This window comes from Macaca nemestrina, chromosome Y (assembly GCF_043159975.1).
Source record: "Macaca nemestrina isolate mMacNem1 chromosome Y, mMacNem.hap1, whole genome shotgun sequence".
Classification (NCBI taxonomy): Eukaryota; Metazoa; Chordata; class Mammalia; order Primates; family Cercopithecidae; genus Macaca; species Macaca nemestrina.
The window spans coordinates 11027703-11038948 of record NC_092146.1 but is presented as its reverse complement, the minus strand read 5'-3'; the positions used below and the strand labels follow the sequence as shown (position 1 = coordinate 11038948).

The following is an 11246-nucleotide window of genomic DNA, read 5'->3' as shown; positions in this document are numbered from 1 at the left end:
TTTCCACCACTGTATTTCTACATACCTATTTGTCTGGGCACCCTTATTCATTTCTCAGTATGTGCGAATGGAATTGCTTGGTCCTGTGATAATTGTGTTTATTTTCTTGGGGAACCACCACATTTCTTCATAGTAGCTGCATCATTTTCCATTCCAGCTAGCATTGTGTCAGGGTTCCAAATTATCTACGTCCTCTCAAACACTTGATATTTCCTGCTTTTTAAAATGTATTCCCATTCCAGTGTGTGTGAAGTATGCTATCTCATTTTGGTTTTGAAATGCATTTTCTGAATAACTAATTATGATGATTTCTTCCATGTGCCTTTTGAGCATTTGCATATAGTATTTGGAGAAACAACTATTCGTGTGTTTGGTCCTTTATTGTGTTTAAGTTGTAAGTTAGTTATGTTTGGGATACGAGAAGTTGATAATTTAGAATTTGTTGCTTTAACTTACGGAAGCAGAATTCATACGAGTTCCTGAGACACCAGGGATGATGGTCCACCACCTAGAGGTTATGGATACCATGATTATGGTTATTCTAGTCGGGATGAACATTCCTCTGGAGGATATAGGTACTATAATAGTTTCCGGTTCTGTCAAATAGTTTTCTGAAGATGTTCCTGCTGACCGTAGCAAACCTGTCGTAAATGTAGTGACCGTGACGGCAACGTTGGGGGACGTGGTAGAGATCATTCTGACCATCCAAGAGGATTTTCTTACATATCAGAGTTATGGTAAGTGTCCAGGTTTGATTTGTACATTATAGTATTATATTTAATAGACCAGGTCATTGCTTTAATAAAACTTTAAGGAAAATCGTAAAGAAAAAAATGCACAAAATGCACTCGCATTGGTGTTAGCTACGTACATTTTCGCCTCCTCACCTAAAGAAGCATCTTGGAGAAAAGCTTAACCCAGCTAAAGATGTAAACATCAACAACATCGTCCATATTCTGGGTCATCAAGTGACAGACAGTCCAGGCATGGATCCTCAGGCAATCTTATATTCCACAAATCCACCACCTTTCCCCTCACTTCTGCATGTTTGTGTTTTGCCTTAGTCACCTACGCCAGAAAAAAAAAAAAAAAAAAGTGCGTATCCTGAATGTCTTCTCATATGCCTCTGAAACCTTTCCCATAAGGCTTCCATATACCTTATGTGCTCATTTCTTCTCACGTTGGTGTGTGAGAAGTCCTGAGAGGCTGATTGTCCCAGAAAAAGATTACGCATTCGCCTTTAAAGAAAAATAAGCTGTGAATTCGACACGAAAGATAACGTTAACATTTCCATTATCCTGTGCTATCTTAATGTGTCTGATGATACCCAAAATGAAGGATTTTGCAGGTACCTTACCCCAGCAAACTGGGCCCTGGATAGCTCAGTGTCCATCACCCAATGTCATTGAACTATCTCTGCTTCCATAGGATGAAGTAAGCTGTCAACTTAACTGTCTTCTGTTTCTTGTACCTCCCCAACTCTGTCCTATAGAAAGAATCCCAAAACATTTCACACCAATTCACTCTACAAATTCAGAGGCCCAGCTCCCACACAGACTGGTCATTTTCATGAAGAGAATCAAACATATAGATTGATCAATTCATTATGACAGCGGAATCCAGGGGATCAACCGACACACACACACACAGACACACAAACACACAGACACACACACACACACACACACACACACACAGAGCCACACATCCTTAATACTGTTTATTTTTTATTCCATACAATTCAATTCCCCCACCCCGCTTCCTGTCTTCATTTGCTGTGACTGGATCTGCTTGTCCTTCAGTTCCTGTGCACAAGACCATGCTCAGTACTGACATCCTGCATACTGTAGTAAGTTTTCAGGAGTTCTGCCGTGTTAGGTGAACACAGCACCTGTGTCCGATGCTCCATCATATTCAACCCAACATCTGCGCGTTCCCTAGAGAAACACAAACACATGTCAAAATGCATCTCCTCTGAGCCACCATTTAAAATGTTTTAATTTTACGGCCTGCTGAGAAAAGACTACCCCTTCCCCTTTTGTGATCTCTTCAACTTCCTCCTACCGTGCATGTGTTACAAACTATTCTCTGCAATACCTGCCCCATTTCCAGTATTCTCTGTGACAGGAGTCAGCTAACAAGACGCGTTGTACACTAAAAGCACACGGAAATCCGATGGGGTAATAGCTTAAGGAAATCCATCGATCTAAACAGTCCTTTGTGGTCTGTGGCAAGGAGGACAACCAGGCACATTCCGGGAGCCCAAGCTTTAGGGGTTGGTAAGATGACTCCCCGTCGGGTTGTCGGCCACGGAACCAAGTGCCACAGATTGAAGGTAAGAACTCGGCTTTACTTCTCAGTGAGTGTGGACACGCACTATGCTTCCCCGGGCTTAAGACTCCACAGTTATAACCTGCTTTGCAGTGCAGTGTCTCATGTGCCTTTTTCAGCCCAATGCCATGAATGTCCTGGATTCTGTCATGCTGTGTCTTCCTCTCAAGGAATTTCGGCATGGATAAGACGGACCCCCAGGTTCTACATTTCTGAAATGAGCCTCCAGGCTCCCTGAATAGAGAGGTGTGTCAACACCCTTATCCTGGGTATCAGACAGCTCCAGTTCCCACTGTACGGCTCACCTGAAATCTCTGTTTCCTCTTCAGGTGGCTTCATCCTCCTGTAGTATTGCAGGGGATCGCGCCACAGGTCCTTACATAGGATCTGTCAGGGGAATCAACCGGAAAAGGCCTCATGAGAGCTCAGACTGGTGACCCAAGCAGCTGGGAACACACCGGGGTCATTCCTCATGTTTCCCAGCAAGGACCCACCTCAGCAATCCTATTGGATCCTGCGAAGTTGTGGTCAGAAAACCAGTTGAAGAAGTTAAGACCGCTGTTGTTGTGTCTGCGGCGATAGGCCTCAACTTCATAATCCTGACACCACTGAATTGGAGTGGAATGAGAAGCCCTGTATTCTACAGACAGAGGATGTTTTGGTAAGGGGGCTGGAACACGTTGGCACTGATCCACCCACCTTCCTCCTTCCACTACCCATCCTGGGAGCCACCTGTCACCTGTGACGTTCACGAGATATTCCTTGGTAATCACTTTATTCTGGAAGTAGGGGTTACTCCGAAAGAACAACATGATCTGGCAGAGATGAACGGGATGCTTCGCTTCTTTCACCTGTCCGGACAAGGTGGAGAAAGCTTAAACACCTTTTTGGCTGAGGTGCCCACTGTTGCTTGCAGGAATAAATTATCTCCCTCAGCCTCCCCCACTCAACCCTCCAGCCTTAGTCTTCCCGGCCTCACCTCCAAGTTGATCATGTAGCTCAGCATGTCTTCATCTTGGTCAGTGATCAGGGCCGACATCTGAGGGTGGTTTGCAATCTGATTGAGGTCAAAGAGCCTCGAGATGCAACGGAAAGAAAAGCTAGAAGCAACGGGGAAGGCCTAAGAGCACCCAGAGGGGCGGCTAGGGGATTTTTTCAGATCTGCATCCATGAATGACCTCCCTTTCTCCTCTCCCTCCCCCTGAATTCAGACCTCTCGGGTTTCACCGAGGGTGTATCATTGTGAGGCTGACCGCACTGACACGGGGAGGGGCGACATGCAGAGAACTGCCGGTGTCTGAGGCCTGGCAGAATCTGCTCATACCCGAAGAAGCCCAGTCCCAGATCGGACTGGCAAGGCGGAGCAGTCACAGTCCCTTAAAACGATAGCTTGATTCACAGCAACACGTGTTCTGCTGAGAACTCGCTTCTGCTCTTCAGAAAGATGCCCCAAACGTCTGCTGCTTGGCACCATGAAGCGTTTCTCTCACGCACGCAGGAAAATAGTACCCGTGTCTGCTCTGGCTTTCTTCAGCCACATTTGTCTGTGGAAACTCACCCGTGTTCCCCAAATGGTCACATCGACGCCGAGCCGCCCGTAAGTTCCTTACACTTCCCAAGAGCACCGCTCAACTGGAAAAGCAGAAGAAACACTGCAAAGGATACAACATTGGCCCAGAAGCCAGGCATGCTCTGGATGATGGCGCCTCTGCGGTCCAGGTGGGGCTTGCGCCTCCGCTCCATCTTTTCCCTCTGCTGAGAAAAGGCCTTCCTGGCTCGGGCATTAACCGGCTCCAGCTCCACCTGAACGGCCAGCAGCTCCTCCAGTGCAGACTCTGGGCTCATGGGCCCAGGGCCAGGCTGTGCCCGCTGGACCTGCTCCTGCCGCTTCTCGTCGGCTTCCTGGTGGGCCACCACCTCCACCTCCGCCATTATGTCATCCGCTCCCAGCACCGCCTCCTCCCCCAAAGCTCCCTGCTGGCTCTGCGCCCCGGCCTCCCCCTCCTGTAGAGACTCCATCCTGAAGACGGTGCCCCCCTTCGGACTCCCACTGACCACCGCCTGTGCTGCCGGACCCTCACCGCAGGAACCCTGCCGCTGCCCTTCACCGCAGCCGGTGGGACGGCGGGCCCTCAGGGCGCATGCGCCGGGCTAGCAGGCGCCCCCTAAGGGACTGCAGGCAAAGGGCGCAGGGAGCCGCGGGAAGACATGGAGACCGAAGGGCCCCAGGAGCCCCTCCAAGACCGCGGTTCTCCCCTGGCGGCCAGTCAGTGCGAGGGCGGTGGGCGTCTCCCCGGGCAGCAGCAACCTAGGCTGGCCTGCAGTCCCAACCTCCCGAGCTATGCCTCCTCTGAGAAGCCCTCGGGGCTTGCGCCAGGTAGCGCTGCATCCAGGCACACGCGGGCTGCGTGGCCTTTGGAATCTTGGGCATGGAAGCCCTGTGCCCTCACTGACATCCTGAGTGTGGCAAGCCATTGACCCACACGGCACGTATGAAACATCTCACTTCACTGGGCAGGCCAGGTAGATGGAATGGAATACTGCAGATCCAGAGGAGAAGTCTCTCTGGCTGCTGGGGCGAGGGCAGCCGAGGCGGCCTGGGGAAAGTGGGTCTGGGCGGGCGCGTGGGAGGAAAGTCTCTTGGTTAGGCTGAGGTGGAATTCGTCTGCTCCAGAGGCCAGAAGGCCGGCACGCCCTCTGGCAGGTCTATGACAATACAGACTCCGCGTAGCAGGCTTCCTCCCGGAGGGTGCTGTACGGAAAGGAAAGGAGCATTCCAAAGGGGCTCCCGTCCTATGCCCTAGACGTACCGGAGGCCAGCCTCCAGGGCTGGCCATGGACAGCCAGCGTGCACACCGCTGTGCGCTGCCTTGCCGACCCAGAGGCTCCCATAGCGCTGAAGCGCCTGTCTCCCCGCTGCTGGCGCTGGACCCAAAGGGGTGTAGGCCCTGAGCATACATAACCTCCTTTGCACCCAAGCCATTCCCATAGGGAGCGCCAGGCACGACCCTGCAGCCCCTTCTACCTACAGGGCTTCCCTCAGGTGGACAGGCCCACCCGTCAGGAAGCCCAGGACGAGAGGACACCACACACCTGGACGTCAGCAGAGCGTGTCCAACATCCAGCACACAAGGGCCTCCTGCGGCTCCTGAACCCTGAGGAAGCAGCCGCCTTACATCACCCCGCCCCCCGCCCTCGGCCGCAACCACTTCCTCTGTCTCCTTTCCCTAGTTAGTGCAGGTTTCTTGGCCTGGCTCTCCCCACCCCAAAAACCACCACAGTTGTGAGGTTGCCTCCTCGACAGACAGCGACAGAGAAGCAACAAGCGAGGGCGACAGGCCAGATGCTCCAGATTCTCTGTGCTCTTGAAAATTGCAGGGTGTCACGAGACTTGCTCAACGAGTCGTCTGGAGGCTCCTTGACCAGAGGTAAATTGTTTGGCACACTCAGTTGTTGTCCTGGGTCAGAAACCATGGTGAAGTCCTGCTTTGCTGCACGATGGATGTGCAGGTCAGGCTGGGGAGCCTGGGTCTGCGGGAGGGGTCCAGTGTCTGAGTCCGTTTGAGGCCTCCCTGGGGCCCGCGGTGTCTCAGCGGCAGAGCTGGGAATGGGAAACTCATGCTTCACTCCAGCTAGCAGGCCACCTCAGTCCAGCTAGATGAAATGGTCGCTTCGAGTCCATCCCGTTTCTCCTTGTTGGCCAGGCAGGTGGAGGAACTCAGTCATCCCCAGTTACTGGCGGCTGAATGAAGATTTCCTTTTGTCACAACTTTAACTTCCACAGTGAAAGTCATCCTGAAGGACTATTGCTTTGGCATCCTTGGTATGGAGTGCCTCCCAGCATAGTAGGGGAGCTGGTGTGTGGGAGGGTCTGTGTGGCATGAAACTTCCTGGCTCCTCTCCCCCCAGGGAACGGGGTGTCTCATTGCACTTCAGTCCGGTGGTTCCGGGATCATAAAGATAGAGCCTCCAGCTGCAGGCAGAACATCGCCTACCTGAGCTCGTTCAGCTGCTGGGCTAAAAATGACTGCCTGGGTTTTGGCAAGGTTGCTGAGGAGGGTTCCGCGGCAGGTGCATCATGGGAAAGGACCTCCCTGGTCATTCCTTGGCCTCTGGGGAATGGGCTCTGAACTGTGACCTGACCTACGGTGGACCCCCTTCTGCAGTCCCCCAGATCATCAGCCAGGGCCTATGGCTCAATCCATTGCAGTTCTACTCCAGGGAGGGAGGGACGGCATTAGAGAGGGAACAGAGAGGAGGCCAGGCAAGCAGCCTGGGGCTGGGAATTTGGAGGCCTTTGAGTCCTGGTTCTGTATCTCAATTGTATTTTCTAGCAACCCACCTTCAAAAATCTAACATTTGAGTTTTAACAACCACATGTGGAATTGATCAGATATGTTTTCTAAAGTTGAAGTTGCATTGTCTGCTCCACTCTTCTTCTTTCTTTTTTGAGACGGAGTCCCGCTCTGTAACCCAGACTGGAGTGCAGTGGCGCCATCTCGGCTCTCTGCAATGTCCGCCTCCCGGGTTCATGCCATTCTCCTCCCTCAGCCTCCTGAGTAGCTCCATTCTAAGGCACATAATTACGTGGTAACTTTTTTCTCTATTGATCTGGAGTGGGCAGATTACTACTACTCTGCCATATATGAGAATATGCATTTCCTTACCTGTGACAACACCAAGGCATTAGAATATGTCTACCTTTTTTGTAGCTATATGAAAATTTTCATGTTGTTAAATGGGCCATTCTTAAAGATTATTAAAATTGAACATAGCCTACTCTTAAAATTAATATTTCATAATGGATTTGTAAGAATTGTATGTTATGATACAAATTTTAAAGATAACATACTTTTCTGAAGTGTCATTTTTTGATTTGTAAATATTTAAGTTTCTTTGAATGGAATTTCGTGGACCCTAATCATATGTTTCGATACAGCTTTCCTCATAGCAGAATTATAGGAACAGTAATTTATCATTTTTCTCCTAATATATTTTTGTCCTTATCTAGATTGTATTTACCTGTTTAACTGATCAAATTCTGCTCTCTCTTCACTCTGCATTTATCCCACATCTCTCTCTCACACCAATAAAATGATTCTTGTGTTATGTTTCAGGGTTTCTTCTGTCGCTAGACTGGAGGGCAGTGGGGTCGTCTCAGCTCACTGCAACCTCTGCCTCCCAGGTTCCAGCGATTCTCCTGCCTCAATCTCCCGAGTAGCTGGGACTACAGTCGCATGCCACCCGGCCCAGTTAATTTGTGTATTTTTGGTAGAGATGCGGTTTCACCATGTTGCCAGGGATGGTCTGGATCTCTTGACGACGTGATCCACCCACCTCTGTCTCCCCAAGTGCCGGGGTTCACATTGTGAGAAAACATTAGTTTTAATCTCGTGTTTGCTGGAGAATTCCTCTTAATTTCTCCTAAAATTCCTAGCGGTATTGTTTGATAGAAGGCTTCTTAATTTAAGGAATTCTTCCATCTCCTTGGTCCCTTGGTAGTGTTCCCCCGGCATACCAATCTAAAAATTGTTGGTTCCGTTTCTTTGTGGGTTGGAGTCTTGCTCTCACCAGCCCAGAGTGCGCTGGTGCAATGATAGCTCCCTACGCTCTCAAATTCCTGGGTTCAAGCTCTTGCTGCGTTGCTGTGACTGCAGGCATGCACCACCACACATAGCTAAATCTGTTTTTCTTGTTTCTTATTTTTGTAGAGACAGGATCTCATTACATTGCCATAGCCGCCATTAAAGCCCTGGGCTCACGCAGTCCAGCTGCCTCAGTCTTCCACACTGACTCACAGTGTGAGCCACTGTGCCTGGCCATCCAGTTTCTGAGACCTCAGTAATACTTGCGTGCAAGGCATTCTCATTGGTTATGCGAGGATACTAAGAAGTAAAAGAGCATTTTGCGAATAAGCAATCCCTGATATTAAATAATATTGATTAATAAAATTAATGCTTGAAAGGTAGACTTGAAGGAGGCCAGCATTTTTAAGTTAAGTGCATCCCACAAAAGTGCAGAGTTGTGAAACATATGGGGGGTGTAAAGTAAGATATGGTGTATAGAAATATGTGGGGGGTGTAAATATATGGGATGTGTGCGATCATTCAGATTGTACAGGGATGTTGAAATCTTAACACTACATCCTTAGTGTAGAATTTGAAATTATTTGAGGAGGGAATTTAGTTCTAAGCAGCACGAGGTGAAACGCAGAATTGAAAAAGAAGTCACATTGCTGAGAATGCCAAGGGTAAGATTGCCGCCTCAACAGAAGAATGTAAGACAATAAAGTAACAGTTCTAAGCAAAGAAATTTAAACAGAACAAATTAAAATTCTCACCAAGGACTCCATCATCATATGGAGGAAACTGAAGCCTGACATTTTCGATTTTACACTTCACGTGTAGAGTATCGATGAAGTTAAATATTTATTGATTTCAGAATACACAAGCTAGCACATTTCCATCAGAAGACTAGCCAGCGATCACATCATAGGTGAAAGACTGACCTCTAGGAATTAGCGTGTGAAGAGTATGTTAAAGGAGGAGGTTTTCTATTTTTGAAACAGGTACATCATTGTAATGACCCCTTTAAGTGTATTGCTAATTGCAGTAAAAATAAATATTGGTCACCATGAGAAGAGCTGCACTAGTACATGTTAATTTGCCAACATTTAAGCTAGAGCCAATCGCTTAGAGATGAGGGAGCGCTTTCATGTAAAATTTTAGCGTGCAGTCATTCAAAGGCAGCAATCTTTGTGTGTGTGAGACGGATTGAAGAACATGGGAAAATTTACCTTCTTCAGCTGAGAAAGGACGACGTATGTAAACTTTATATTCAGCGAAGACTTTCATGGTTTTACCTGTTTTCCCTACATCATTAGTAGTCATCAGTAATTCATATGAAAAGAAAAACCTTAAGTAACTAATAAATAACAATTAAAAATGAACTTTTTCTTACGAATTAATGTCTGCCTTCAGCTTCATTAGTAGAACTGGCCTTGTGGAGCCATGGGATTATCCAAAGCCGGAAGAAATATTTAAGTTGTCATGAATGTCTAGCAATTAAGGGAAAGAAGGACAGAATCATACCAGAAATAATTTTGGAAAAGTTGTTTTAGACAAGAAAAAATTGTGTTTCAGATTTTGAGATCTTTACACAATATTAAATCATTTTAACGTTACATGTCCCATGTCACCTGGATGAGAAAATTAAAAGGAAGGAGGTCCTTCACGCAGAGAGCCAGGCTCTTCCCAGAGAAATGACCGTGTGTCACCAAGAGATGAGGGTTACGCAACGAAGGATAGGTAGAGGAAAAATGGAAAAATAGTTGACTTTTGTTGTGGTGATGAATTTCACGTAACAAAATTAAACATTTTAATGGAAATCGTTACCTGGCACGTAACACAATCTGTGCTGTGCAACAACTCTCTCCATCTACTTCCAGAACATTTTCATCACTCCACACTACAACTGCACTACCAGTTAAGCAGTTCCTTTCATTTTCTCCCTTCTCTCAGCACCTAGCAAACAGCAATCTGGTTTCTGCCTCCCACCTTACCCGTCCTGGGTATTTCATGTTAATGGGCTGAAGCACTGCAGGACGTTTTGTAACTGCCTCCTTTCATTTTGCAATTAGAGATTGCAGAATGGCTGGGAAACCTCAATATGTGACCAGGGAGGGAAACTGGCTGGGAATTAAGGCCCACCTGAATGATGTTGTGGACACCCAGTGTCAGTTACCTTCGTAAACACCTGCTTAGTTAACATTGCTTACTATTAATATAAAACTTAATTTCCTGGAATACTGAAAAGCAAATTTACGTATGAAAACATGTAATTTGTTCATAAATGTATGGAAAAACTGCAGACTGATGCATTTTCCATTACAATTCTTATATGAGACCCGAAGTGTTTTACCACTTTTCAGATATATTTTTATTGTTCTGCTCCTGTCAGTTTTTAGGATCAAGTTTGCAATACATGGACGTGGAGAGGGACTTTCAACTTCTTTTAGAGCACTTAGTTGTAAATTTTGAGTTTCTTCCCCCGTGGTTCTTTTCAGGTTACTATTTGCACTGTATATGCAAAGTGTTAAATTTTTTTTCTTATGTGCCCCTCCTGGAACTTTTGTTTTAAAGGATTTTTTTTTTTTTTTTTCTGTTGGATATGTGAGTTTCCTGTGAGCATTTTTTCTAAAACACACTTTATTTGCTTCATTAGTTTTTGGGATGTGTGTGTGTGTGTGTGTGTGTGTGTGTGTGTGTGTGTGTTTCTTTTGAGATGGAGTCTCCTTCTCTCACCCAGGCCGGAGTGAAGTGGCACGATCTTGGCCCGCTGCAACCGCTGCCTCCCAGCTTTAAGCGATTCCCTTGCCTCAGCCTTCCGAGGAGCTGGTATTGTAGGCACACGCCACAATGTCCAGCTAATTTTTGTATTTTTAGTCAAGACTGGGTTTCACCCTGCTCTTCAGGCTGGCCTTGCACTCCTGACCTCAAGCGATCCAAACGCATTGGCCTCCCAAAATGCTGGGCTTCCAGGGGCGAGCCATCGTGCCTAGCCTCAATTGTTCGTTTATGTATGTTAAGGCCTCTTCTATGTTCTTCCTGTACACATATTTTAGAATTACTAAAATCATATATTTTGTTTACTTCCCATTTGCTGAATACAGTATTGTGAATAGGTTAAACCTTGTATAGTATTGTCATTTTGTCTTTCATAAATTATTCAAGAACTCTGATACCTTTTTTCCCACCTGAGGAGAACATGCAGATAGTTAAAAAAAATTGTCTGAGTGGGTAGGTATTTAAATATAATTTGAAAGAATAGTGAAGTTCACAAATACAATTTCACATTTGTATTTTGCATCATTTTGAACATTTTATTTGCTGACACATGAAATTCTGAATTCGCCT

At 46.9% G+C, this 11246-nt stretch overlaps 1 pseudogene; it reads right to left on the bottom strand.

Annotated features, from left to right (window-relative positions):
• Positions 1–1713: 1713 nt before the first annotated feature.
• On the bottom strand, positions 1714–4489 carry LOC139360970 (testis-specific Y-encoded protein 2-like; annotated as a pseudogene).
• Positions 4490–11246: the final 6757 nt, after the last annotated feature.